General features: G+C 47.0%; 1 non-coding gene across 1 annotated transcript; it reads right to left on the bottom strand.

Annotated features, from left to right (window-relative positions):
- Positions 1–4,401: 4,401 nt before the first annotated feature.
- Positions 4,402–4,564, bottom strand: LOC135040924 (U1 spliceosomal RNA). The gene has a single exon (XR_010234682.1). It is a non-coding gene; the product is annotated as a U1 spliceosomal RNA (small nuclear RNA).
- Between the last annotated feature and the right edge of the window lie 20,399 nt (positions 4,565–24,963).

The following is a 24,963-nucleotide window of genomic DNA, read 5'->3' as shown; positions in this document are numbered from 1 at the left end:
AGCTGTGTGCCTCTTATGGAAAGCGGTGATACAAAGCGTAGCCTGCCTAGGAACGAGTTGGCAATTGCGAGATGCTGCTACTGGTGCCGCCGCTGCTGTTCTTGCTGCGGGGGGCAATACATCTACCCAGTGGGCTGTCACAGTCATATAGTCCTGAGTCTGCCCTGCTCCACTTAACCACAGACAAGTGGACATTGGGTACAACTGCATTTTTTAGGACACTGGTGACTCTTTTTCTGAAGTCTGTGTACATTTTCGGTATCGCCTGCCTAGAGAAATGGAACCTAGAGGGTATTTGGTACCGGGGACACAGTACCTCAATCAAGTCTCTAGTTGCCTCTAAATTAACGATGGATACCGGAACCACGTTTCTCACCACCCAGGCTGACAAGACCCGAGTTATCCGCTTTGCAGCAGGATGACTGCTGTGATATTTCATCTTCCTCGCAAAGGACTGTTGGACAGTCAATTGCTTACTGGAAGTAGTACAAGTGGTCTTCCGACTTCCCCTCTGGGATGACGAACGACTCCCAGCAGCAACAACAGCAGCGCCAGCAGCAGTAGGCGTTACACTCAAGGATGCATCGGAGGAATCCCAGGCAGGAGAGGACTCGTCAGACTTGCCAGTGACATGGCCTGCAGGACTATTGGCTCTCCTGTCTAAGGAGGAAATTGACACTGAGGGAGTTGGTGGTGTGGTTTGCAGGAGCTTGGTTACAAGAGGAAGGGATTTAGTGGTCAGTGGACTGCTTCCGCTGTCATCCAAAGTTTTTGAACTTGTCACTGACTTATGATGAATGCGCTGCAGGTGTCGTATAAGGGAGGATGTTCCGAGGTGGTTAACGTCCTTATCCCTACTTATTACAGCTTGACAAAGGCAACACACGGCTTGACACCTGTTGTCCGCATTTGTGTACAGGATGCATACCTTCATGTCCCCATTTATCCACCTCATCAGGCGTACCTCAGATTTGCGGTACAGGACTGTCATTGCCAATTTCAGACGTTGCTGTTTGGTCTCTCCATGGCCCTGAGAATTTTCACCAAGGTAATGGCGGAAATGATGGTGCTCCTGTGCAAGCAAGGTGTCACAATTATCCCGTACTTGGGCGATCTCATAAAAGCGAGATCAAGAGAGCAGTTGCTGAACCGCGTATCACTTTCACTGAAAGTGTTACAGCAACACGGCTGGATTCTCAATATCCCGAAGTCGCAGTTGATTCCTACTACTCGTCTGTCTTTCTTGGGCATGATTCTGGACACGGACCAGAAGAGGGTTTATCTCCTGATAGAAAAGGCCCAGGAACTCATGACTCTTGTCAGGAACCTATTGAAACCAAAACTTGTGTCAGTGCATCACTGCACTCGAGTCCTGGGAAAGATGGTGGCATCATACGAGGCCATTCGATTCGGCAGGTTCCATGCGAGGACTTTCCAATGGGACCTACTGGACAAGTGGTCCGGGTCACATTTACAGATGCATTGGTTGATCACCCTGTCCCCCAGGGTCAGGGTATCACTCCTGTGGTGGCTGCAGAGTGCTCACCTTCTCGAGGGATGCAGATTCAGCATTCAGGGCTGGATCCTGGTGACCACAGACGCAAGCCTCCAAGGTTGGGGAGCAGTCACACAGGGAAGAAATTTCCAAGGTCTTTGGTCAAGTCAAGAGACTTGTCTTCACATCAACATATACAATGCCCTACGTCAAGCGGAGACCTTACTTTGCGACCAACCGGTTCTGATCCAGTCAGACAACGTCACCGCAGTGGCTCATGTAAACCGCCAAGGCGGCACAAGGAGCAGAGTGGCGATGGCACAAGCCACCAGAATTCTTCGCTGGGTGGAGAATCAGGCAAGCGCACTGTCAGCAGTGTTCATTCCGGGAGTGGACAACTAGGAAGCAGACTTCCTCAGCAGACACGACCTACATCCGGGAGAGTGGGGACTTCATCAGGAAGTCTTTGCACAGATTACAAGTCGGTGGGAACTGCCACAGATAGACATGATGCCGTCCCGGCTCAACAAAAAGCTACAGAGGTATTGCGCAAGGTCAAGAGACCCTCAGGCAGTAGCTGTAGACGCCCTAGTGACACCGTGGGTGTTCCGGTCGGTCTATGCATTTCCTCCTCTTCCTCTCATACCCAAGGTGTTGAGGATAATAAGACAAAGAAAAGTGAGAACAATCCTCATTGTTCCAGATTGGCCACAGAGGACCTGGTATCCGGATCTGCAGGAAATGCTCACAGAAGATCTGTGGCCTCTCCCTCTAAGACAGGACCTGTTGCATCAGGGGCCCTGTCTGTTCCAAGACTTACCGCGGCTGCGTTTGACGGCATGGCGGTTGAATGCCGGATCCTAGCATTCCGGTTGAGGTCATCCCTACGCTGATAAAGGCTAGGAAGGATGTAACGTTAAAACATTACACCGTATATGGCGAAATTATGTTTCTTGGTGTGAGGCCAGGAATGCTCCTACGGAAGAATTCCATCTGGGCCGTTTCCTTCACTTCCTACAAACTGGAGTGAATTTGGGCCTACAATTAGGCTCTATTAAGGTCCAGATTTCGGCCTTATCCATTTTCTTCCAAAAAGAATTGGCTTCTCCTCCATAAGTTCAGACTTTTGTAAAAGGAGTGCTGCATATTCAGCCTCCTTTTGTGCCTCCGGTGGCACCTTGGGACCTTAACGTGGTGTTAAGTTTTCTAAAATCACACTGGTTTGAACCACTTAAAACAGTGGAGTTAAATTATCTCACGTGGAAGGTGGTCATGTTATTAACCTTGGCTTCGGCTAGGCGAGTGTCGGAATTAGCGGCTTTGTCACATAAAAGCCCATATTTGGTATTCCATGTGGATAGAGCGGAATTGCGGACCCGTCCTCAATTCCTACCAAAAGTGGTCTCATCTTTTCATATGAACCAACCTATTGTGGTGCCTGTGGCTACGCGTGACTTGGAGGATTCCGAGTTACTTGATGTGGTCAGGGCTTTGAAAATTTACGTGGCCAGGACGGCTAGAGTCAGGAAAACTGAAGCGCTGTTTGTCCTGTATGCAACCAACAAGATTGGTGCCCCTGCTTCAAAGCAGGCTATTGCTCGCCGGATTTGTAACACGATTCAGCAAGCGCATTCTATGGCTGGATTGCAGTTACTGAAATCGGTCAAGGCCCATTCCACGAGGAAAGTGGGCTCTTCTTGGGCGGCTGCCCGAGGGGTCTCGGCACTACAGCTGTGTCAAGCTGCTACTTGGTCGGGTTCAAACACCTTTGCAAAATACTATAAGTTTGATACCCTGGCTGAGGAGGAACTCATGTTTGCTCAATCGGTGCTGCAGAGTCATCCGCACTCTCCCGCCCGTTTTGGAGCATTGGTATAATCCCCATGGTCCTTACGGAGTCCCCAGCATCCTCTAGGACGTTAGAGAAAATAAGATTTTAAACCTACCGGTAAATCTTTTTCTCGTAGTCCGTAGAGGATGCTGGGTGCCCGTCTCAAGTGCGGACTACTTCTGCAATACTTGTATATAGTTATTGCTTCAATAAGGGTTATGTTATAGTTGCATCGGTCCTGCACTGATGCTATGTTGTTTTTTCATACTGATAACTGGGTAGTTTATCACAAGTTATACGGTGTGATTGGTGTGGCTGGTATGAATCTTGCCCTGGATTAACAAAATCCTTTCCTCATACTGTCCGTCTCCTCTGGGCACAGTTTCTCTAACTGTGGCATAGAGGGAGGAGCCAGTGCACACCCAGAACTAAAGTCTTTCGTAAAGTGCCCATGTCTCCTGTGGAGCCCGTCTATCCCCATGGTCCTTACGGAGTCCCCAGCATCCTCTACGGACTACGAGAAAAAGATTTACCGGTAGGTTTAAAATCTTATTTTCTACTGTATTCTTTTCTATCCTAGTTTATTACGACCAACTCTCATCCAAGGAGTTGGATATTCTACTACCTGCATGCAATTTAAATTGCTTAAATTGTTTATATGGTTGATTTGTCCTTCACAATCCATAATCTGCAACTTGGATGGTTTTGTGTCATTGAAAATCTTATAATAAAAATGTATATATATATTAAAAAAAAAAAAAAGTTATAAGACATATGCATTCAATATTTGAAGAAACAAAATAAAATAAAGCTATCTATTGGGTTTCACTAACAAGCACATTGGAAGACTTGACTACTGTTAAAAGACATGTATTACATGGTATAGAGCCACAAACCACAATGTAGTAAAATAAAAACAAACTTACATGTGCTAGAGCTGGGGAGGGTCGCTGCTCGGGCAGCCCCCTGTCAAGTGAAGGAGATCCAACTGAGGCAGCACAAGGGAACTCTCGAAAGAAGAACAAGGCTAAAGGAAAATCTGAGACAAAGAAATCTGACTTTTACCAGAGCTGACCAGAGGAAGCACAAACACAGTCCCCCACTACCACAAATAACGCAGTCGAGTTTCCCACATTTGTGGAAATAACAGGGGTCAGCATACCCAGAATGCAATGAATGAACCTCACCCTGGGAGAACAATCTTCATGACCATGGTATCTCCTATGCAAAATAAGTATGATTTGGGATAGGGCTGGGGAGGGCCGCTGCTCAGGCACATCTCTGTCAAGTAAAGGAGATTCAACTGAGGCAGCACAAGGGAACTCATCATGCATAGGACACCACAAATAGGTTGAACTCGATGGACAATTGTCTTTTTTCAACCTCAGATACTATGTTACTATGTTACTATGTAATATTTGAAGAAACAAAATAAAATAAAGCTATGTATTGGGTTTCACTAACAAGCACATTGGAAGACTTGACTACTGTTAAAAGACATGCATTACATGGTATAGAGCCACAAACCACAATGTAGTAAAATAAAAACAAACTTACATGTGTATCAAACCTATGTGAGGCTTACATTGATAGTGCAAGATCAACACTCTATCAACTGTGCAAACTAGACTGCACATAAATGCCATAAAATTTATCTGAGATTTTAGTAAATAAGGCCCGTTGCTGTCCGGGTCACGCAGCCGTCACGGCCCGCCCCCATACGGTCCGGTCATGTCTGCGTTGTCCGGACTGTGCCCCCAAAATGGTGGCACAACGCCGCTGGCCCGACTCCTCCTGCCCAGTGACCGCCTATGCCTGTCAATCAGGCAGAGGCGCTCACTGGGCAGAGATGCTGATCGCATCTCTGGCATGTGCCGGTGCACTGCGGCACCAGCACACACGCACTTCAGACCTGATCTCCTGTTGTGTGAATATGCACAGTAGGGATCAGGTCTGAATTAGGCCCTATATACAGCTGTCAGTAAGGCAGGGATGTGCTGCTGCCAGTGAGGCAGGGATGTGCTGCTGGTAGTGAAGCAGTGATGTGCTGCTGTCAGCGAAGCAGTGCTGTGCTGCTGTCAGCGAGGCAGAAATGTGCTGCTGTCAGCGAGGCAGAAATGTGCTGCTGTCAGCGAGGCAGGGATGTGCTGCTGTCATTGAAGCAGGAATGTGCTGCTGCAGTGAGGCAGAGATATGCTGCCCACTATCTCCCTGTCACCCCTGCCTGAGTCACACACTTTCCCTGTCACCCCTGCCTCAGTTACCCACTATCTCCCAGTCACCGCTGCCTCAGTCAACCACTATACCTGCGATCCCTGCCTCAGTCACCCACTATACCAGTCACCCCTGCTTTAGTCACCCACTGTCACCCTATCACCCCTGCTTCAGTCACCCACTATCCCTGTCAACCCTGCCTCAGTCACCCACTATCTCACAGTCACCCCTGCCTCAGTCAGCCACTATCCCTGTCACCCCTGCCTCAGTCTCTTACTGTCCCTGTCACCCCTGCCACAATCATCCACTATCTCCCTATCACCCCTGCCTTAGTCATTTATTATCCCTGTCACCCACTTTCTTCCCATACTTACCCAACCCCTTCCTATCACCCCTCCCTCAGTAACCCACTATCTCCCTGTCACCCACTATCTCCCAGTCACCCCGGCCTCAGTCACCCACTATCTCCCACTCATACATGCTTCAGTCACCCACTATCTCCCAGTCATCCCTGCCTCAGTCACCTACTGACACCAGTGCAGACATTTCTGCTGCGGCCTCTCCACTCTCCAGCGTGAACGTCCTGACGACTGAGGAAATCCGCTTCCCAGTTGAGGACTCCGGGAATGAACACTGCCGATATTGCTGTCAGATGACATTCTACCCAACGGAGGATTTTTGATACTTCCAGCTTTGCCATGCAGTTTCGAGTGCCGCCTAGTTTCGAGTGCCGCCTTGATGATTTGTGTACACTACCGTGGTGGCGTTGTCAGATTGTACTTGAACAGGCCTGTTCTGTACTAGAGGCAGGGCCAGTGTCAATTAATTGAATACTGCCTGCAATTCCAGAATGTATATCAGGAGGAGAGATTCCTCCCTGGTTCACCGACCCTGGAGAAAGTGTTGCTCCACACTGGAGCCTTACGTGTAGCTTGCACCAGTTGTTATAACACGGGAGAGTCATTGGACCCTTATACCAGCCTTATTTGCACCCCCAAAATATACCATCATCTAGCGGTAATATCCGTGGACTAAACGGAGATCGGGAGAACACAACCGTGACTGTGGTGTCTGCATACGGCACTTGGAGGCGTGGACTCATAGAGCTTGGAAGTCGGGTAATTATTCAGCACAGCAGGCGCCAGTGAAGCGCCGTTCCCGCAGCCCGAGACCGTCTCTTCTGTCATTGGACTCTCCCGTGTTATAACAACTGGTGCAAGCTACACGTAAGGCTCCAGTGTGGAGCGGTTATTTTGCACAATATCATCTCCTTTGCCAAGTGGCAGCATATTGAGGAATTCCAATATATAACAACTTATAAATATGTTATCTACTACATGGGTGCGAATTACAGCTGGTAAATTGATTTTTTAATCCAATATATGGACTGATTTTTATTTTTGAAAATTTCTCTGTGCACAGAGTTTATCTAAGATCCACCTCCTATAGCTATGCAAATATATTGTTAGTGATTTTATTGGACCGGTCTAATAGTTTATTGTAAAGTATATATATATATATATATATATATATATATATATATATTTATTTATTTATTTATATGTAATAAAAAATATAGAATATATGAAATAATTTATTTGTTTTTATTGAACTTTGAGCCATATCATACTATTTATAGCGCAAGAGGAGATTAGTTCAGTGTTCCAGTGTTACCGGAGACTTTAAAGTGCCGGTTCTTTTTTACTTGATTTACCCCAAGTCAAGCTCTCTCCTGCAGCTTAAGTATACATTAATTGCAGTATTATTTGTACATAATTTTTAATACCAGTAATTTGATCACCAGAATATGGTGATGATGTATTAGCGCCTGGTTATATTCTTTTGTATTTTTTTACTTTATCAGTTCACCAGGCTTAATAGATCTGCCCCAATGTTTCAAAATGGAATGCATCAAGAGAACGGTGTTGGTATTGTAAAAATACACACAGCTCCTGGTATTTCCTGGTGGTCTCCCATCCAAGTACTAAAACCAGGACCAACACTGCTCAGCTTCCATGATCAGGAGAGATTGGGCAAATCCAGTGTGCTGTTGCTGTAGATGAGCTCGTGGTTTCTGTTAGAGCTCTTCTACTTCTAACTTCTGGTACATAAAAGAATATGTGTAAAAATTAAATGTACAGTACCAAGAAAAGGGTGTTGGTAGTTTAAAAACACCTAAATAATCTGATAATACATGGATGGGAGACTGCTTGGTAGTAACAAAGTCCAATACTGCTTTGCTTCAAAGATCAAATGAGATTGGGCATATCCAGTGTGGTGTGGCTTTAGATAAGCTTTGTGGTTTCTGTTAGAGCTCTTCTACTTCTAACTACTGGTACATTAATGAATATGTATAAGGTTGTAGTTTATCCAATATCCCTTTACTACCTTACCTTCCCCCCCCCCCCCTCCCCTCCTTATAGCTTCCTTTGTTCTCTCCTCCTCGTGTGTGCGTTATTTGTTTTCTCATACATCCTAGAGGATGCTGGGATCACATTAAGAACCATGGGGTATAGACGGGATCCGCAGGAGACATGGGCACTTTAAGACTTTCAAAGGGTGTGAACTGTCTCCTCCCTCTATGCCCCTCCTCAGGGCCGAAACTAGGACTAACGGCACCCGGGGCAAGACATAAATTTTGCGCCCCCCCCCCCCAAAATAAATAAATAAATATATATATATATAATATATGTATGTGGCTGTGTACATATATACACGCGTGTGTGTATGTGTGTATATATATCTATATCTATCTATCTATCTATCTATCTATCTATCATGTGTGTATTACTGGTGTCTGCTGGTCTGAGGGATATCTGTGTTGAATTTGTTTGTTTCTTATTTTTTTTATTTTTATTTTTCTATTTTATTAAAAAAATAAAAAAAAAACACATATATATATATATATATATATATATATATATGTGTTTTTTTTTTATTTTTTTAATAAAATAGAAAAATAAAAATAAAAAAATAGGAAACAAACCAATTCAACACAGATATCCCTCAGACCAGCAGACACCAGTAATACACACATTATATATATATATATATATACACATACACACACACACACACACACACGCGTGTATATATGTACACAGCCACATACATATATTATATATATATATATATATATATCTGTATATATCTGTATATATCTGTAGCTGTCACAGTGGTGAAAATGAGCAGTAGTTTGAATGAGCTGCAGGGGTTAACACCAGTCACAGTGAATATGTGTGTGTGTTTTACCTCCGTCTCTCGCTGTCCTGCTTCCATCCATCACTGTGCTGTCGGGCTGAATGCAATGCTGTGTGGGGCCAGAAAAAGGTCAGTAGCTGACCACATTCGTAGCTCGTGCGGGCGGGCAGTATACTTTTTTGGGCTTGCCGCCGCTGCTTAGGAAGGGAAACTAGACGTTACCCTGACTCCCTAGCTCCAGCAGCCGTGGCCAGCTTTCTGCAATGCCTCATGGGATTTGTAGTCTCTATGCTACTGCATAAAGTCTAAGCAGTAGCACACATGACTACAAATCCCATTTTTCTTCAATAGATTCTCTGCTGTGTCAGACTTAGCTGATCCCAGCGCCCTATCAAATCCCGCGCCCGGGTCACATGCCCCCCCTAGTTTCGGCTCTGCCCTCCTCCAGACTCCAGTTTTAGAATTGTGCCCAGTGAGACTGGATGCACTACAGGGGAGCTCTACTGAGTTTCTCTGAAAAGACTTATGTTAGTTTTTCTTATTTTCAGGGAGGCTGCTGGCAACAGTCTCCCTGCTTCGTGGAACTTAGGGGAGAGAAGTATGACCAACTTCTAGTGAGTTCAATGGCTCTGCTTCTGGCTGACAGGACACCATTAGCTCCTGAGGGTGCTGATCGCTAGGTACGCCTAGATGCCCACTCCCGTAGCCTGCCATCACCCCCTTACAGAGCCAGAAGTCAGAAGACAGGCGAGTAGCAGAAGAACAGAAGACTTCTTCTCCAGTGACGGCATTCTGAGGTACCACGCAGCGAGCGGAATGCTGTGCGCCATGCTCCCACACAAACACAGGCACTGCAGGGTGCAGGGTGTGTGGGTGGGGAAGGGGGGGCACCCTGGGCAGCATAAATTCCTCACAAAAGGCTGGCAAAAGTGGACATTAGTGCCTGGGCACTGTACTTACCCCGCCAGCGTAATTAATTATTTGTTTCTGAGCGGGACAGAAGCGTGCCATTACAGCGGCGGGGCTTCTTCCTCACCTCACCAGCACATCTATAGAGCGTAACAAGTCTATCACTATAGAGTTTATTATTTCCCAGACTGTGTACTTTTGGCGCTTGATTGTGAGCTGAAAAATCCTCTCTGTCCCTCTGACAGATTTACTGTAGGTCTATCCCCCATAAGCCGATGTGTCTGTGGGTACTTGGTACATGTGTGTCAACATGTCGGTGGCTGAATGTTTTTCCCAAGAGAAAACTATATTAGGAATGCAGACATATGATGGTGGCCCTGTTGGCACCACCAATAACTGACTGGGTGAAAGTTTCAGTAATATCAGAGTGAGGTTGGATAAATCTGTGTCCCAGACACAGACGTAGAGAAAAGATGTGATGTTCATGGCTATGCTTCTTTTCACTCAGGCCCGCAAAAATGTTACTACACATCGATACTGACTCGGATACTGATTCCTATGTCGGCCATAATATTTCCTGATTAGATCCAATATTGGCAAGGAGCATTCAGTACATGATTGTGGATATTAAGGACATATTAACATCACTGAGGACCCTGCTGTTCCTGACAAAGGGGTATATATGTATGTATATATAGATATATAATGAAAGCTGATGTAACGTTCCTCCATCTCTGTTTGAGAAAGTCTGGGCCAGCTCGACAAGATGGTTTCAAATCCCCAAAAGGTTTCCGGTTGTTTATTCATTTCCTGCTGCGGACAGAATAAAGTGGGAGTCACCCCCTCTTCTGCACGGGGCCCTGTCACAAATCCAGCGGATCATATGCAGGAAGCTACATTATTTCTAGTTATGTAACAACGGGTACATTACTTAGACCTGCCATTACATGCGCATGGGTGAGTAGTAGTATTCAAGAATTGGTCGAATACCTCGTCATCCGATATAGATATCTTGGAGAGATGGGATACTCCTTACGTTGGATCATATCAAGGACACTGCAGCATACTTACGACTGCAAGGGATATAGGACTCTTGAGTTCACGGGCCAATTTCATGGCAGTCTCGGATAGGAGGGCATTGTGGATTCACCAAGGGAATGCTGATGCTGACTCCAAGAAGAAAGGGAGTCTCTTCCCTATGAAGGTGAAGCCTTGTTTGGTGACGGCCTAGTTAATTTGATCTCGGCAGCTCCCGCAGGTAAGTCAACCCTCTTGCCCTATGTTCCCTCTCAACGGATGAAGACGCATCATTGTCTAACGCAGTCATTTTGGCCCAATAGATATGCAAGAAGTTAAGATTCCCCTTTCTTTGCAGGTAGAGGAAGGAAAAGAGGGAAGAGGTCTGTAGCCTCTTCAAGATCGCAGGAGCAGAGATCGTCCTCTGCTTCTGCCAAATCCACTGCATGACGCTAGGGCTTTCTTGCAGGAGCCCACACCAATGGGGGCACGTCTAAAACACTTCAGTCAGTTCTGGATTAATTTAGACCTGGGTTTTACAAATAGTGTCACAAGGGTACAAATAGGGGTTTCAAGACGTTCCCCCTCACCAATTGTTCAAATCGGCCTTAGTCAGCAGGGAGAAGGTTTTTATTCAAGCCTCTTCGTGGTCCCGATGCCGGACGGCTCAGTCAGACCAATCTTAAATCTGAAATCCCTCAATTTCTACCTAAAGAAATTCAATTTCAAGATGGAATCTCTCAGGGTAGGGATCTCCAGTCCGGAGGAAGGAGATTTCATGGTTTTGGTAGACATAAGGATGCCTAATTACATGTTCCCGTTTAGCCACTGCATAAAGCTACCTGAGGTTTGCAATTCAGGATTGTCATTACCAATTTCAGACGTTGCCGTTTGGTCTGTCCACGGCTCCGAGGATTTTCACCAGGGTGATGGCGGAAATGATGGTTCTCCTTCGCAAGCAAGGAGTCACAATTATCCCGTACTTGGGTGATCTCCTGATAAAGGCGAGATCCAGGGACCAGTTGGTGCAAAACATCTACTCTCCCTGACAGTTCTTCAACAACATGGTTGGCTCCTAAACTTGCCAAAATCGCAGTTGGTCCCAATGACGCGGTTGTTGTTTTTGGGAGTCATACTGGACACAGAAGAGGCTTTCTTCCAGTGGAAAGGCTATGGAGATCCAGAGTCTGGTCAAACAAATTCTAAAACCAGCAAGAGTGTTAATCCATCAATGCATTCTGTTGCTGGGGAAGATGGTTGCGGCCTACGAGGCCATTCAGTTTGGCAGGTTCCATGCCAGAGTGTTCCAGTGGGACCTGTTGGACAAGTGGTCCGGATCCCACCTACACATGCACCGGAGGATAATCCTGTCTTCCAAGACCAGAATCTCACTCCATTGGTGGCTGCACAATTCTCACCTCCTAGAGGGGCGATGGTTCGGGATCCAGGACTGGATCCTAGGGACCACGGATGCAACCCTCCGAGGCTGGGGAGCAGTCACACAGGGGGAAAACATCCAAGGAAGATGGTCAAGTCAGGAAAGTTGTCTCCACATAAATATTCTGGAGTTAAGGGCCATTTAATAACTGCAGACACAGTACGCACTGGGACAGGTGCCCAGCATCCTCTACGGACTAAGAGAAAAGGATTTACCGGTAGGTATTAAAATCCTATTTTCTCTAACGTCCTAGAGGATGCTGGGGACTCCGTAAGGACCATGGGGATAGACAGGCTCCGCAGGAGACATGGGCACTTTAAGAAAGACTTTAGTTCTGGGTGTACACTGGCTCCTCCCTCTATGCCCCTCCTCCAGACCTCAGTTTGATACTGTGCCCAGTGGAGACTGGGTGCTTTTCAGGAGCTCTCCTGAGCTTTCTGACAGAAAGTATTTTGTTAGGTTTTTAATTTTCAGGGAGCACTGCTGGCAACAGACTCCCTCATCGAGGGACTGAGGGGAGAGAAGCAGCCCTACTCTCCAAGTTGCAAGGTCCTGCTTCTTAGGCTACTGGACACCATTAGCTCCAGAGGGATTGGTACGCAGGATCTCACCATCGCCGTCCGTCCCAGAGCCGCGCCTCCGTCCCCCTTGCAGAGCCGGAAGATAGAAGCCGGGTGAGTATGAGAAGAAAAGAAGACTTCAGAGGTGGCAAAAGACTTCATGATCTTCACTGAAGTAACGCACAGCACTGCAGCTGTGCGCCATTGCTCCCATACACCTCACACACTCCAGTCACTGTAAGGGTGCAGGGCGCAGGGGGCACCTGGGCAGCAATATAAACCTCTTTTTGGCAAAACTATAACACATATACAGCTGGGCACTGTGTATATGTATGAGCCCCCACCAATTTTACAGTTTAAGCGGGACAGAAGCCCGCCGCCGAGGGTGCGGGGCTTCTCCCTCAGCACTCACCAGCGCCATTTTTTCTCCACAGCACCGCTGAGAGGAAGCTCCCCGGACTCTCCCCTGCTTATACCATAGTAGACAAGAGAGTTGAAAAGAGGGGGGGGCACATAATTCGGCGCAAATTACATACAGCAGTACTACTGGGCAAACATTAAGTTACTGTGTATTCCTGGGTTATATAGCGCTGGGGTGTGTGCTGGCATACTCTCTCTCTGTCTCTCCAAAGGACCTTGTGGGGAAACTGTCTTCAGAAAAAGCATTCCCTGTGTTTGTGGTGTGTCGGTACACGTGTGTCGACATGTCTGAGGAAGAAGGCTATATTAGAGAGGAGCAGGAGCAAATGAATGTGGTGTCTCCACCGACAGCTGATTGGATGGATATGTGGAATGTTTTAAATGCTAGTGTAAACTCATTGCACAAAAGATTAGACAAGGCTGAAGCTTTGGGACAGTCAGGGTCTCAACCCATGCCTGATCCTATGTTGCAGGGACTGTCAGGGTCTCATAAGCGCCCACTATCCCAGATTGTTGACACAGATACCCACACAGATTCTGACTCCAGTGTCGATTACGATGATGCAAAGTTACAGCCAAAATTGGCAAAATCCATTCGATATATGATTATGGCAATAAAAGATGTTTTGCACATCAGAGAGGAACCCCCTGTCCCTGACAAGAGGGTACATATGTACAAGGGAAAAAAGCCTGAGGTAACCTTTGAGGGGGTCACACGAGCTGAACGAGTTATGTGAAAAAGCTTGGAAATCTCCAGATAAAAGACTGCAGATTTCCAAAAGGATTCTTATGGCGTATCCTTTCCCATCAATGGATAGGTTACGTTGGGAATCCTCCCCTAGGGTGGACAAAGCATTAACACGCTTATCCAAGAAGTTAGCCCTCCCGTCCCAGGATACGGCTACCCTCAAAGAGTCTGCTGACCGCAAACAGGAGATTACCCTGAAGTCCATTTATACACATTCAGGTACCTTACTCAGACCGGCAATTGCGTCGGCGTGGGTGTGTAGTGCTGTAGCGGCATGGACGGTTACCTTCTCTGAGGGGATGGATACCATAGATAAGGATACTATTTTATTGACCCTGGGGCATATAAGAGATGCTGTCCTATATATGTGTGTATGCAAAGTACAGGTGGTGCTGCAGGGCTCACACCCTTTTACTTGTCTTGTAGAGCAACTCTGGAGCTGTTACTGGGTCCAGCTGCTGCAAGAAATCAGCTTGAATGCTTCAGGGGCTGGGGCATGGCCAACATGAGCCCACACTGATGGGGGGTGGGGGTGTATAAAGCGATTTAGGCGTCATCCAAGCGCAACCCCACAAAGGCCGCCATGCCCTGCGTGACCCTTTTCTCTTTTCATATGCAGACGAGGGTTGCAGCCAACTATGCCCACTGCTTGGATGACATCACCATATGCAAATCCATCTGCTGCGGGCCTTCCCCCAGGAATGCTTGCACTAGTTGTTGCATTTGGTTTGTTGTTTGGGGGTGCTTCAGTATTAGGCAGCCTTCTGCCCTCCCACATTCGTCTGAAAATGTGTTCTCCCTGCAGTTGTTGTCCCCAGATGAGAGTTCCCTTGTGCTGCATCAGTTGAATCTCCTTAACTTGACAGGGGTGTGCCCGAGCAGCCGCCCTCCACAGCCCTATCCCAACACATACTTATCTTGCATATGAGATCTCTTGATCATGAAGATAGTTCTCACAGGGTGAGGTTCATCCATTACATTTTAAAGTAGGAAGGTACAAATTACATATATGTGCTGGATTCAAATGTTTTCCCCCCTTCCTTTCTCAATTGTGCCCATCAGCAGCTATTCTAATGTTGCTGCCAATGGGTGTGACACATTCATTTCTTCTGTGGGGTACACTGGACTCCACAAGGATTCACATTGGGGTGTAGAGTAGGATCTTGATCTGAGGCACCAACAGGCTCAAAGCTTTTGACTGTTCCCAAGATGCTCGCTTCCATGAACAGGGAGCTCAGTTTGTAGTTGGTGCCTTCAGTAGCAGGCCACTTAACAGGGGGCTGCCTCAGGCAGCCTATTCTTAGCTATTAATTTTGGCAAGAAAAGAAGAACTTTTTTTATAAGAATCTACAAGGGCTGCAGCAGGCTAGGTCTAATAGACTTCTTTACTGCAGCTCCATCACTCCCAGTGGCGCAGTATACTCCCGTGCCCCGGTTGCTGGGTCACTGCAGCAGAGGCTCCGGTTTCTTCCTAAGGTCAGTCACACACACACCACCCTCCGGGATCACGAGGCCGCTGATGGGGGCGGGCCGTGTGCGCACTGGCGTGGACACTGATTACTGGGCAGCCGCTCCACTAGCCACCAGGGACAGTTAAGGAGCACAGCTCTGGGGTTTTTTCTCCTATATTAACCCCATTTTGTACTACCCGCAGTGCATTGTGATAGGTAATGGGGCCTGATTCAGGTTGGATCGCAATCCAACTGCAAAAACTGCTAAGAGCATACGCATCCGCCTGCATTTTCTGCGGCACCCCGCAGATAATGCGATCGTCTCTGCCTGTGAATCGGTGAAGGGGGGGGGGGGGGGGGGGGGGGGGGAGGGGGGGGTCAACAACACTCCATTTCCAAGTCGGAGATGGAGCGGTGCGGGGGCACGGTTTCAAAATGGGGTCGGCAACAGAGAAACAGGAGGTGTGGTCAGAGCAGCTGCATGACATCACATGGGCCGGACTCTGCCAGTGGAGCCCCAGCGTCATGAGGTAGATTTTGTAGAGGCCGGGGAGGACTTCTGTTCCTGGGAACTAGCTGTGTTGTGCAGCTTTATTCCTCTGCCCCTACCTCTGGCAAGAAAGGACGCACCTCGCACTTTCTTGTTTCTTTGTGACCGAAAGGACTGCATTTGATAATGCGGAGCTTTCTTATGCTGTGAGGGAACATAAGGTAAAAATTTGATTTTCCAACTGTAGCTGTGCGTGTTAATGCTTTGTCCATCCTAGGGGAGGATTTCCATCGTAACCTATCCGTTGATGGAAAAGGATACGCCATAAGAATCCTTTTGGAAATCTGCAGTCTTTTATCTGGAGATTCCCAAGCTTTTTCACATAACTCGTTCAGCTCGTGTGACCCCCTCAAAGGTTACCTCAGGCTTCTTTCCCTTGTACATATGTACCCTCTTGTCAGGGACAGGGGGTTCCTCTCTGATGTGCAAAACATCTTTTATTGCCATAATCATATATCGAATGGATTTTGCCAATTTTGGCTGTAACTTTGCATCATCGTAATCGACACTGGAGTCAGAATCCATGTCGGTATCTGTGTCAACAATCTGGGATAGTGGGCGCTTATGAGACCCTGACAGTCCCTGCAACATAGGATCAGGCATGGGTTGAGACCCTGACTGTCCCAAAGCTTCAGCCTTGTCTAATCTTTTGTACAATGAGTTTACACTAGCATTTAAAGCATTCCACATATCCATCCAATCAGGTGTCAGCGAGGACACCACATTCATTTGCTCCCAATCCTCTCTAATATAGCCTTCTTCCTCAGACATGTCGACACACGTGTACCGACACACCACACACACAGGGAATGCTTTTTCTGAAGACAGTTTCCCCACAAGGCCCTTTGGAGAGACAGAGAGAGAGAGTATGCCAGCACACACCCCAGCGCTATATAACCCAGGAATAACACAGTATCTTAATGTTTGTCCAGTAGCGCTGCTGTATGTAATTTGCGCCGAATTTTGTGCCCCCCCCCCTCTTTTCAACCATCTTCTCTACCGTGGTATAAGCAGGGGAGAGTCCGGGGAGCTTCCTCTCAGCGGTGCTGTGGAGAAAAAATGGCGCTGGTGAGTGCTGAGGGAGAAGCCCTGCCCCCTCGGCGGCGGGCTTCTGTCCCGCTTAAACTGTAAAATTGGCGGGGGCTCATACATATATACAGTGCCCAGCTGTATATATGTTATATTTTTGCCAAAAAGAGGTTTATATTGCTGCCCAGGGTGCCCCCCCTGCGCCCTGCACCCTTACAGTGACCGGAGTATGTGAGGTGTATGGGAGCAATGGCGCACAGCTGCAGTGCTGTGCGTTACCTCAGTGAAGATCATGAACTCTGCGGAGCCCGTCTATCCCCATGGTCCTTACGGAGTCCCCAGCATCCTCTAGGACGTTAGAGAAACTAGGATTTTAATACCTACCGGTAAATCCTTTTCTCTTAGTCTGTAGAGGATGCTGGGCACCCGTCCCAGTGTGTACTGTGTCTGCAGTTATTAAATGGCCCTTAACTCCAGAACATTTATGTGGAGACAACTTTCCTGACTTGACCATCTTCCTTGGACGTTTTCCCCCTGTGTGACTGCTCCCCAGCCTCGGAGGGTTGCATCTGTGGTCCCTAGGATCCAGTGCTGGATCCCGAACCATCGCCCCCCTAGGAGGTGAGAACTGTGCAGCCACCAATGGAGTGAGATTCTGGTCTTGGAAGACAGGATTATCCTCCGGTGCATGTGTAGGTGGGATCCGGACCACTTGTCCAACAGGTCCCACTGGAACACTATGGCATGGAACCTGCCAAACTGAATGGCCTCGTAGGCCACAACCATCTTCCCCAGCAACCGAATGCATTGATGGATTAACACTCTTGCTGGTTTCAGAATTTGTTTGACCAGACTCTGGATCTCCATAGCCTTTCCCCTGGAAGAAAACCTCTTCTGTGTCCAGTATGACTCCCAAAAACAACTACCGCGTCATTGGGACCAACTGCGATTTTGGCAAGTGTAGGAGCCAACCATGTTGTTAAAGAACTGTCAGGGAGAGTGCAATGTTTTGCACCAACTGGTCCCTGGATCTCGCCTTTATCAGGAGATCATCCAAGTACGGGATAATTGTGACTCCTTGCTTGCGAAGGAGAACCATCATTTCCGCCATCACCCTGGTGAAAATCCTCGGAGCCGTGGACAGACCAAACGGCAATGTCTGAAATTGGTAATGACAATCCTGAATTGCAAACCTTAGGTAGCTTGATGCAGTGGCTAAATGGGAACATGTAAGTAGGCATCCTTTATGTCTACCAAAACCATGAAATCTCTTTCCTCCGGACTGGAGATCACTACCCTGAGAGATTCCATCTTGAAATTGAATTTCTTTAGGTAGAAATTGAGGGATTTCAGATTTTAGATTGGTCTGACTGAGCCGTCCGGCTTCGGGACCACGAAGAGGCTTAAATAAAAACCTTCTCCCTGCTGACTAAGGCCAATTTGAACAATCGGTGAGGGGGAACGTCTTGAAACCCCAGTTTGTACCCTTGGGACACTATTTGTAAAACCCACGAGTCCAGGTCCGAATGAATCCAGAACTGACTGAAGAGTTTTAGACGTGCCCCCACTGGTGTGGGCTCCTGCAAGAAAGCCCCAGCGTCATGCAGTGGATTTGGCAGAAGCAGAGGACAATCTCTGCTCCTGCGATCTTGAAGAGGCTACAGACCTCTTCCTTCTCCTTCCTCTACCTGCAAAGAAAGGGGAATCTTAACTTCTTGCATATCTATTGGGCCAAAATGACTGCGGTAGATAATGATGCGTCTTCATCCGTTGAGAGGGAACATAGGGCAAGAAGGTCGACTTACCTGCGGGAGCTGCCGAGATCAAATTAACTAGGCCGTCGCCAAACAAGGCTTCACCTTCATAGGGATGAGACTCCCTTTCTTCTTGGAGTCAGCATCAGCATTCCCTTGGTGAATCCACAATGCCCTCCTATCCGAGACTGCCATGAAATTGGCCCGTGAACTCAAGAGTCCTATATCCCTTGCAGTCGTAAGTATGCTGCAGTGTCAACAGGCCAACTAAACCCTCCCCCCTCCTTTTACCCCATCACTTTGTCCAGTCCCTGTGGTCCATACTGTATTGCCATTATTATGCATGTTGCTGTGCTGGCCCTTTTCTGAATGTCCCTGCCACCGCCACCGAAGAGCTGGATAGCCCAGTATGAAAACCACCTGCCGGCCTCACTGACGGTCCGAGTCAAAGGCTCCATTTTTTTTTTTAAAGATCCCTCTGCCAAGTTAAGGGGGGCTTAAGGGGGCCCCAGAGATATCAGTGTACTGGGGCCCAAGATTTCTGTTGCTGGCCCTGACCCTCAGGGGCGTATCTACCCCTTGGCCAGGATGTCACTTGCCAGGAGCACCATCCAGGTTTCAGTTGGGGGATTAGAGTTCATACAGTAATTAAATGTTTTCATATTGAGAACTACATCTCCCAGCATATACAGTGTGCTGGGGATGCTAACAAGCTTTATTTAAAAGTTTAAAAAACATTGCTTTTATAATTGCAATGGTTAAAAAGGGAGAGCTATAAATCAATTTATCAGTGAATGATCGCAGTTTGAGCCGTTACATTTTACTGAACCACCTATCCCTCCACACTCACTACCTGTCCTCAGGATACATTTACCATCCTGGCAGACGGTATACCGGCGGTCATTTGACCGATGTTGGAATCCTGACACCACTTGGGAGACTGGTGCCGGCACACAGACAGCCAACATCCCGAAGGTGAGTATTGGAGGGAGGGTTAGGAGTCGGACCAGGGGAGGTGGTGTAAGGGAAGGCACTAGGAGGGGGGGGGGGTAGCCCTAGCTGCCACCCCCTGAGGGTTAGCCCTATCCGCCACCCCCCCAGAGGGTTAGTATTAGGATTGGGGATCATGTGACCTCTGGAATCCCGAGCGCCGGATGCCATACCCAACCCCCTTTACTTTTTCAGGCATTTCTATCTCTCCTCTCTCTATGGTGTTCCAATTGCCCACTTTCCCTTGTGCTTTACTCTCTCTCTCTCCTTTGTTTAGAGCATCAGTTTCTGTAGTCCACTTATACCCTTATTTTTTCCAGTGTTTCACTAACTCTCTGATGTAATGAGGATGTATGGTCTAGAGGGATCAGTAATGCATTGTACTGTATAGAGGCGTCAGGGATGTAGCGTAGGGAATAGAGGCGTCAGGGATGTAGCGTAGGGAATAGAGGCGTCAGGAATGTGGCGTAGGGAATAGAGGCGTCAGGAATGTGGCGTAGGGAATAGAGGCGTCAGGGATGTGGCGTAGGGAATAGAGGCGTCATGGATGTGGCGTAGGAAATAGAGGCGTCAGGGATGTGGCGTAGGAAATAGAGGCGTCAGGGATGTGGCGTAGGGAATAGAGGCGTCAGGGATGTGGCGTAGGGAATAGAGGCGTCAGGGATGTGGCGTAGGGAATAGAGGCGTCAGGGATGTGGCGTAGGGAATAGAGGCGTCAGGGATGTAGCGTAGGGAATATAGGCATCAGGGATGTACTAGCAGGTATATAGAGGTCAGTGTACTGTAAAGAGGGGTCAGTAATGCAGTGATGGTTATAGAAAGGTCAGTGATGTAGTGTAGGGTATAGAGGGGTCAGTTATGTAGTGTGGGGTAAAGAGGGGTCAGTAAAGATACTAAGCTGAAGTACTTAGAACACTTCTTGAATTAAGACACAACCTGCAAGAAAAAGTATGCAATATAGGTGAAAAGGCAAATGTCAGAGGTCTGATACAAGTGACCAGCTCCATACCTTGCACCACATAGCGTTATGTTAAACTGGGATATGTTCTTTTTTGGTGTGTGTGTGTGTGTGTGTGTGTGTGGGTGGGTGTGGGTGTGTGTGGGTGGGTGTGGGTGTGTGTGGGTGGGTGTGTGTGGGTGTGTGGGTGCCAAAGGCTGCCTGCCTTATTGCTCCTCCCCCATCCGGCTCCCAAGCACCTCTGCTGCCCAGTGATCCAGGAGCCTGCTGCTAGGAAGAAGTGGCCGAGCTTCAGCAAGCGAGTCTGGAAACTGGCGGAGGAAGTCATGATAACCAGATAATGGGGAGTGGAGAGCCAGTTCCAAGGTAATACTTTATACAGCTGGTTGAGATCCTGGTCGGTGGATATGGATTCCAAGAAAACCCTGGAGGTGCTTCCTTTCAAGGGAGACACTCTCTTTGGAGAAGACCTCATTAAGATTGTAGCTGATCTGGCTACTGCTAAAACAACTTGCCTACCTAGTATGACTCCTACCACGCAGAAGGCTAAAAGTACTTTTCCTTGGCCCTTTCATCCTCCAGGTAAAGCGTACCCACATGGTCAGGCATACCCAAAGCAAGCTCATGCTTCCAGACCTGCCAAGCCCAGACTGAAGCAAGCCTGGGCTGCCCGTCAGCCTGCTTCCAAAACGGACAAGCCTGCCGCATGACGGGGCGGGCCTCCCTCTGGGGGATCCCAGGGTGGGGGGCCCGACTTCTAGGTTTGGCATAGAAAGGTATAATTCTAAGATAGAGAATTCTATTTGGAGCTCACCTTGTACTTTGTGAAGAAATAATCAGCATTGTGGCTGAGCAGATACATGTAGTGTGTGGCTGCAAACTGCATGGATCTGCTGCGTTGCAATGCTGATACTTTTTTTTTCAAAGTACCAATAGCTTCATATAATGTTCACAATTTTTATGCAGGATCAAATAGCTCAATGGGTAGGGTGTTTGATTAGAATTCAACAGGTTATAGGTTTGAATCCTGGGTATTGTAGTTTGAGATGTGTTATTTAATAAAGCATGTTATTCTGACTGCCGGCATCCTATCACCTGGGATATCATACTAAATAAATGGAGTTGATCAATTTTTTTTTTTTTTTTATTAAACTAGGGACAATTTCCAGATACTTTTATTTATAACTGAGATTGCCCCCTGGAACTTCACATCAGTTGACAACTATGCATGAGTGGGCAGTGCTTGCCCTGGATCTGCCCACCCATTTGTGTGCCATCATAAAAGAAAGCATAACTGACCGTTATCCTGGGCGTACACTACACAATTATCTGTCAGGCTATCTATCCAGTCTGGATGGATGGAATAAAAATCTGGTAATGTATAGGAGCAAATGTCGATTAACCATTTGCTCCCAAACACTAGAAAAGTGGTCAAAAATGGTCATTACACAAATTGGTTAAACCCAAAATTTAACCAATTTGTTTAGGGGACCATTTTTGTCCATTTTCTAGTGTTTGAGAGTAAATCGTTGATGGTCATTTGCTCACATAGATAACCGGATTTCTATTCCAATCAGCCAGTGTTGGAGAGATGGTCTGCCAGATTACATAATGCATACCAGAGCCATAACTAGACTTTTTAGTGCCCTGTGACAGAGAATTATATGCCCCCCCCCCCACTATTTTTGCAATATGGACAAAAGGCGCATGCCTCGTGGGGAAGGGGCATAACAAGATTGGTCTCAGAGAAAGCACATGAGATATGAAGATATATCTAGTATACTTGACACTCAATGGTTTGTGGTATTGCCCGGGGGCCCTCCTTAAATGCATATACAGTCACACATGGCTTGCTTGTGCAAATGGCATATCAGCAGTCAGCACTAACTGGTGACATGCCATTTGTACAAGTAAGCCATGTGTGACTAATATATAAACACACTTTATTAAATAACACCTCAAACTACCATACCCAGGATTCAAACCTATAACCTGTTGAATTCTAATCAAACACCCTACCCATTGAGCTACTTGATCCTGCATAAAAATTGTGAACATTATATGAAGCTATTGGTACTTTGCAAAAAAATATTATTAGCATTGCAACTCAGCAGATCAATGCAGTGTGCAGCCACACACTCCATATATCTGCTCAGCCACAATGCTGATTATTTCTTCACAAAGTACAAGGTGAGCTCCAAATAGAATTCTCTATCTTAGATTATACCTTTCTATGCAAGGGTAAATAGCTCAATTGTTTGACTGCAATGCCACAGGAAATGGTTTGGATCCAAGACAGTGTGACTGAATAATAAAGAAACCTTAAGATGAGTTCATGAATGTTGTATAAGTATTAGTGAGAGAAGGGGTCAGGAGCATGCTAGGCTGCAAAAAATAAGGTAGGCTGCAAGTGAAAGTAATGATCTCCTATATATTTTCCCAGATCTGTCACTCTGTGTGGCTAACTCTGGGGGAAGTCACAGCAATGGGCGGAGACGGCATCTGCAGGACGATACACCAGTGCCAGCAGCAGACCGTAACAAAGTGACAGATTAGGGAGAATATATAGGAGGTAGGGAGGTGGCCATGGTACATGGCTGACCAAGGGACACTAGCTCATGTACCCCTTTACCACTGAGGCTAGCCACCAAGGATGGACCTGTCACCAGTGCACATGCAATAACCTCTTCTGCTGCCCTCTTTGCAACTCAGATTGCCCAGTGCTCCCCTTCGCTAACAGTCCACAAAGTTTCCCCATCTCACGATCTGCCTCCTCACCGCCACTTTCATCTCTACAGCACACGCGCATATCATACAAGATCCCATCATGCGTACGTAGGTCTGAAATGCCAGAGGGAGGTTGGGGGGAGATTGGCATGCGCCAGCAACACCACACAGCTCACTGTGACCACAGTGGAGAGGCGCTGCAACAGGACAATACACCAACCTCGGAGCAAGGAACTGCGTCGGTCAGGAGGAGAACTATTTCAATAGCATAAAAAGGTTAGTGCGTCCCACCATATGGACACCAGACTCATCAAGTCACTGTTGCCAGAGTCTCATACAATGACTCTGAACCTCTAAGCACACTATTTGACTGTCCACACCCTGCTGTGCCTATTACCCATCTCCTCCACCACCCTCAACACTGACCCATACATCATTCACCCACAAAGATACAATAAAGGTAGTTTGGATAAATTAGCTAAATGAAATGGATTTAACCAATTTATCTAAATGACCATTTTTGGATGTTTTCCAGTGTTTGTGAGCAAATGGTCAATTGTCATTTGCTGCCACATATTAGCATAATTTTGTTTCAACTAGAAAAAAAAAATTGGACAGATAATCTAAGTGTGGATCCAGTTTAAAGGTCCGTATTCACGGCCCGATTTTGGGGAGATGTGTGCTGAGCGAACTGCTCAGCACACATCTCTCCCCCCGCTCAGCACAGCGTGATGTGTACTGAGCGTACGGGGGGTGGGGGGGCGCTCATTTCACCCCCTGTGTAGGGCATTCTGTGTGTATCCAGCTTAACAGGTGTGAGCATCATACAACTACTGACTTGCGAGTAACTATACAGCAGCTCCATACCTTGTGACTTGAAGAAACACCAGTTAACCCCAGGAATGCTGCAGTCAAAGCAACAATTCCTCTTCTTACATTCCGCTGCACTTATTGTGGGGTAGCCGCAATCCCTTCTGCTGTACGGTTCCACATTACATTGTTGCTTGTCACTTCCTGTTGATGCAGTAAGGAAACATCCAGGAATTACAGCAGCTTAGTTTTTTTTTTTTTTTTAACTGGTGCAATTTAGCTAAAACAGCTAACAGGAAATTTCCACTTAAATGGTATTTTCTAATCTTATCTGACCATGACTAAGAATAAAGGATACACAATAGCTATGGACCTTATCCATGTTTAAGCTCCATCAAATCTGTAATCAATAGCACTACATGCTCCCACTCTACCACTGTACTGTATACTCTACCTGTGTTTTTAAGGTAAAAACACCATTTAACCCCAGTGACACTTGAATTAAAGCAGCAGCCTCTATAATAGCATTCTTTAGCATTAATCCCAGGAAATCTGCAATCTTCACGCTCTTTGATAGCCACGCTACATTGCTGTTTACTTGGATGGAGCAGAGAGCACAACATCAGGACATAGGAAATATTACAATGCATGATAAGAAAGGTGTGAGCTCTACAGCAAGGCCTCTAACCCTTTGCCAGTGCCAAATACATAGGGCTTAACTCAGATCTGATCACAGCAGCAAATTTATTAGCTAAAACCATGTACACTGCAGGGGGGGGGGGGAGGGGGTGTATAATATGTGCAGAGAGAGTTAGATTTTGGTGCGGTGTGTTCAAACTGAAATCTAAATTGCAGTGTAAA

This window comes from Pseudophryne corroboree, unplaced genomic scaffold, assembly GCF_028390025.1.
Source record: "Pseudophryne corroboree isolate aPseCor3 unplaced genomic scaffold, aPseCor3.hap2 scaffold_780, whole genome shotgun sequence".
Lineage (NCBI taxonomy): Eukaryota > Metazoa > Chordata > Amphibia > Anura > Myobatrachidae > Pseudophryne > Pseudophryne corroboree.
The sequence above is the reverse complement of the archived record's forward strand: the minus strand, read 5'-3'. Positions and strand labels throughout refer to the sequence as shown.